Source organism: Haemaphysalis longicornis, unplaced genomic scaffold (assembly GCF_048455015.1).
Source record: "Haemaphysalis longicornis isolate Haplotype H1 unplaced genomic scaffold, Haemaphysalis longicornis Haplotype H1 scaffold_1, whole genome shotgun sequence".
NCBI classification, from domain to species: Eukaryota; Metazoa; Arthropoda; class Arachnida; order Ixodida; family Ixodidae; genus Haemaphysalis; species Haemaphysalis longicornis.
Window position 1 is genome coordinate 405023047 of NW_027526203.1, and position 5705 is coordinate 405028751.

The 5705-nt window shown below is 47.6% G+C and overlaps 1 long non-coding RNA gene across 1 annotated transcript; it reads right to left on the reverse strand.

Moving 5' to 3' along the window:
- Positions 1 to 2284: 2284 nt before the first annotated feature.
- On the reverse strand, positions 2285 to 5213 carry LOC144155454 (uncharacterized). Its single transcript, XR_013319576.1, has 2 exons — positions 5081 to 5213; positions 2285 to 3682 (listed from the first exon to the last, which is right to left on the reverse strand). It is a non-coding gene; the product is annotated as an uncharacterized LOC144155454 (long non-coding RNA).
- Between the last annotated feature and the right edge of the window lie 492 nt (positions 5214 to 5705).

Here is a 5705-nt window from a genome sequence, read left to right on the forward strand (position 1 = left end):
GCTACACAAGTTCGGGTGACATAAACTGGCTGCCCGTCATGAAGTGCGGACTCGTACTCTCCCTCCTACCAACTTCCCCAATGAAACAAAAACAAAAACAACAAAACACGCACACAAACAGAACACTCGCAGCACGGCTATCCCGACATATGGCCTGACGTCGGCTCTCGGTATAAGCCAGCAAACAACCGCAGGTGCGCTCTGAAAACATTAACGTCGCTCCATTTTGTGCCTTGGTTTTTACCTCCTTGTATGCTTCATTTCGCTACAATTAGGCCGGAGCTGTGCGTGCCAAAAGCAGCAGCTCAACGAGGAGCGAAGAGGAAAAAAATGAAAGAGACACTGCGTCATAAACGAATGGCCTAGACGACCGGAAATTTTAATGTATTTGTTTTGTTTTGCAACGACCACCCTAGCGTCATTCGCGTACGCACATTTATGCGTGTACGTTCCTTGTTTTTTCGCGTGACAGATGTCTTTTGGAGGCAGTAGCTCGATCAAACTCGCATGAATTTCGTTTTCCAGCTATATCTCGAAGGCCGCGGCGACGTGAGCCGCGTGCTGATGAGGTTGCCGGACGGACCGTCGCTCGCCAGAACGAACCGGACAACCGCGCATGCGGGGTGGTGCGTGGAAGAGCGGCCCCTATTACTTAGGGACTCAAATGGCGGCGACCCCCTACCAGGCGCGTCCCGGCTGCACCCGTTCCGCAGCGCCAGGTAACCGCGGAGAAAAAAAAAAATTAAATTGTCCGCCTAGTGTGACTTGGGGTGCCATTGACGTTTCCGGCCGTTTCTCACACCCAAGGCTGGCACCGGGTTCTGCAACGTGCGCTGAACGTCGCGTGTTTCGTATTCCGCTTAACCTCTGATGACTGGTTGCCGCGAATTTGCATCACACCATTTGTAAGCCGCGCAACCAGAACAAACGATCGGTAGCTGTCACGCCTGAGCTCAGACGGAATCTGCACATGGATGGCAACATATGGCAGAAGTATGATCATATACCTCCCATTCAGTAAAGTGCTAACTGCGGTCATTTCTCCGGTTTATGCCATTAATCACCTTTCATTTGTGGTCAGCCATTGAAACTCGTATTTACTAAATGAATATAAGTATTTTGGTTCCAAAAAGAAATGTCGCACAATAGGTACTTCGTTGAATAAAACACGGAGGTGGCGTAAATAATTTATTAAAGAAAATAACCATGCACTAGTTTATTATGACCCCTTTTTATGTTTTCGTTTCATAGTCATAACTTTGTTACTAAAACCCCGGCATGTGTAAAAGTTCTCCTGTGGCTTCCTAATAAGCAAACTAAAAAAAAAGCGATAGAAAAAAAAATCTTGCCTTACGCTAAGCAGACAAGTTGGTGCAGGTCTATGTACTGCAAAGGAATGACGAGAGCGGGGACACGAGGAAGGAAAAACACGGTACCCGGTGTTTAAAAGTGAATATTTATTACGCGAACACTGATTAAGCCAGCGTATGCACAGCTTTGTGTCAGTGGGCCAAGGGTCACGCGCACACCAGGACTTGCAACGGTGTTTCATCCCTCCTCGTGCCGCCGTTCTCGTTGTTCGTATTCCCCCCCGCCAGGAATCGAACCCGCAACCTCGTTTCCACCGAAAGACCACCTTAGCCACGCGAAGGGATAACGTCAGCCCCGGCGAGATCCTTTTGTAGTTCGTTGCTGAGTGCGGCGTGCGTGAAAGCTCGTCAACTGATGGCGCAAATCTTTTCGTTTGCTTGTTTTTCAAAAATGGCGCCCCGGGTGTTCGTATCACGTTGGCGTCCTAAATGGGCTTCGGGGGAAAGCACATTTCCCGCCGTCGGAACAAAAGTAATGAGTACAGGTGCTCTCGGCCGATCGCCGCCAGACCATAGAGAAAGAAATACTGGTAAGAGTGGACACTCCCATAGAGCCCTGCGGCCGAATGACTGTACTGTAGTGTAGCGCACCGAGCGGACGGAGAGCCAAACTACTAACCATACTTTCGTTCACTTTCGGTTTCGGTTTCGCGGACACCGATTTTGGCGGGTAGTTTGAAGGACTGGAAAGCGCTGCTCACGGCGACGGGCATCGGTACAATATTCGGACGCTTTCATGCAATAATTAGTGTTTATTTGAATAAATCATTCTCAGGCTTAATGCCCGTATGCTTTTACAAAAAAAAAAACCTTTTTCTGAAAACGTGAAATTGCAATTTACAGTACCACTCACACTTGGTTAAGAATTCTGTCGCGTGTTCAAATGTTGCCGAGACACATAAAAGAGACGCATCATAAATGAAGAAATATTTATTGCATGGCACTAAACGGAACAAGTTCAAATTGTCATCATTCTTTGCAACACACATATAATAATAAACAGTGAGTAATACACAACAGAGACAATACACAGTAGTGACAGGAAAATACGTTTCCAGGAATGAAAAAAAAAATGCACAAGTAAAGGTATCACAACCACACAAAGGATTTTTTCTCCACGGTAATTGAAAATGCAGAAAACCCAGAAACTCAGCCATCCACAGGTTTACTTGTATCTACGACACCCTCAGACTCTGTGCGCTGTTTCAGTCATACAAAAATATCAACCATAACATAATCTAGACACTCGGATACTTGCAACTGTTTACAACCACTATCTCCGCAGATAATTTTCTTAGTCTGGCAATTTCTCCAGTTAGGATGTGAAAGAAGGGAAAAACTTTGGCTTTGATGGCCTTGCTTATTTGATGAACGCTAATGAGATCTATTGCCTCGGGGCAACTCCAAATCAGTAGCAGGAATTGAACAGAAATCCCATTTATGTGGAGATGCACACGCAAAAGGTTAAGAGGAAAAAAATCAACTTCCTATTGGTTCCTTGCAAGGGTGCATTTTCCCAAGAAGCCGGGTTACCTTCCGAAAGCGTTGCCTTCCCAGTAAAGGCAAAGGGCCAGGCGGGGATATTTTAGGTACGTGCACGTAGTCAACCGACAGGTTCCAGGCTCGATTAAGGCACACAAATTCATGCCTTCCGCTGTCAATACGAACAGTCTAATATAAAAAACAGGGAAGCAGTATATGCTTCTCGTGTATGAGACAATGGTGGCACATTACAGAATCCCATAAGCATTTGACAACGTAGGTCCCAACATGGTTCTCTTCATCTAGGCCAGTCCGACAACAGGCAGCACGTATGGTGACAAACGACATTTAGCATGACCTCTTACCCTGGCAGTCTTCATAATGTAAAAGGGTTTTTGTGAATGTACTGTTTTCACAATATTACAACTAGCAGCAACAATAACTTGCGAGTGGAGTTTGGAGACTGTATACGCTGTTAGTGGTTTTAATGATATGAGGCATGCCAGTGATAAAAAACCGTTTGTTCCTTGAGTCAACGATAGTCTTTTCAGTGGTCACGCCTTATTGAGTGCCGAGACTTGCGTTAGATTTTAGGTGCTATTGGCAAGGTTCAGTAGATGGAATACAGTTGCGGTATCCATCAGAAGCATCAATAAGGTAGCAAGAAGCATTGCAGGCAGTCATCAATACAACTGAATAACTCTGGGAGAACAGTTGGCACGGCCACTTTTGTGAGTCCTGTGAGGGCAGGATCCATGAAGTGCTTGAACCATGTTTGGTATGACGAATGCAGCTGGCTGGTTGGCTCTGTCTTGAGGGCACCTGTAGACCTGCACAGGTGATAGGTGATATAGTAGACAAACTGCTTGCAATGACAGATGATATGCGAATAGTCTGTAAATTTCACTGCAACTAGTATTCAAGTATTGCCTCCAGTGCATGCCACCTATTTAAAACACAAGTTCTCTTATTCTATTCAGCAATCATGCGGTCAAGCTATTAGCAACACTTAAAATATGGGTCTTTGTAATTTCGCAACACTGGTTGCAATGCAATGCAATTCACCTATTGTTTGGGTTAACAAGAATGATAACGCTGCTCACATAGCCTGAATCCCTTTGTCTTTTTTTGTAAAATCAGGACGAAGAGCGAGAGCGAGCTGAACGTTAAACAAACCTGTTGCCCCACGGGCTCGCGAAAGAAACGCATCCCGAGAACGGGCACCTGGCGAAAGTATATTTGGGCGCTGTGTGGGCACCATGGCAAGCAGCAGTGAGCGTCGTACTGAGTACTACTGACCGCTAAAGGCCATGCCTTAAAAAGATATGACAAGAAACACACAGTTCCGACTGAATAGGTGAAATCTGCGCAATACGTGTTTAATGAAACTAGCCAAAATATGACCTGAAAAAAGAGAGCAAACGCTTGAAGAAACGGCAAGTGTGGAACAGTTGTATGCAATGCCTGCGATACCGGAATTGATATACGATGTAGAACGAAGACCAAATTTGAAGGTTTCAATGCACTGCGCGCTCACCCCGCCTCGAGCAAAGCTGTTATCTGCCGACGAAAGACGCGTTTTTACCGTACCTGGCGCGCCAAAGCGAAGCGACGAGCGCGCGTTATCGGCGTCGGCGAGCGGGTTCGCTTTGTACGCAGGCAGCTTGGTATGCACCCATGTGTAAAACTTACGATGAGTGTACGGCTGCTGGTTATGCCCAGATAAGCCAAATTAATGCAGATACGGCTACTTCGCCGTGTACGTTAGCCCGGACGGCTTTGCAGCGCATCACGGCCATAATAGCAGTAACAGTTGGCCAAGCTAGCAATGGCTAGCTAGTATAATACAACGCAGCCTGCGGCTCACGTAATTCGGTGCAGCGACAGCGCACAACGCCTGCTTCGCCTACGGACCGCCGGCCGGCCGGCCACTTCCGCAACTCACAGCCGTCGTTCGCGGCACGTAAAACGCTACGTGCGACGACGGGCGCGTACCGCTGGCATCCCTCAGCGCTAGATAAAACGGCACAACCAGCCTAAAATACCATTACGTCCAGCTAAAAAATGGTGTCTTACGCCTTTCCGGGGCGTTTCCAAAGCGCTTATCTTAAAGACGCAGCACTAGCTATGTCTGATTCCCTGAGGTTACGCAGTGCTCGCAGCGTTTGCAGTACAAGGAAACGTAAATATGATACGCCACACCAGCACTTTAAAAAAGAAAGTCTCACCTTTCGTTCAGGATGCAAAACCGATGTCGCAAATAAAGCGCTAGGCGTTTCCTTCTCAACAACAGAGGTTAGCACGAGGCTGCAGAAACGCACGTGCAAACGCTGCCGAAAGACCCAAATGGCGGCTTGCGCTTGCGGCTTGGCCAGGCTTGGCGCAAAGAAGCCAAAAAAATTTACATGACAGCCATTCAACTTATTACACAAATAAAAATGTGAAGTCTAATGTGCAACAAAATTTTAAAAGTATAATATTGTGTGTTAGCTTAATTTTAAATATATAGTTTTTAACAACTTGCGCCGACTGCCGGACGGCGCACGAATCAGTCCACTCGGCCGCGATAAGCCCGTGTGTCCACTCTTCTAATTTTTTATTTCTCTATGGCCAGACCCCGTCCACCAACAGCCGCAGTGCGTCGCGGTTGGGCGCCCCCATCGCGGGCCGCACTGCGTGGTCATAGTGCGCAGGGCGATCGGTTCACAGCTATCGGTGCGCAAGCGAACCGCGCGACCTTCCTCCCTCCTCCTCCTCCTCCTCCCGCGGCCGTCACGGCGCTCTTAATGTGACGCGGAGACAAAGAGGGGGCGCGAAGACGGGATGAGGAGGGGTCATTGCGAGCGGCCGAGG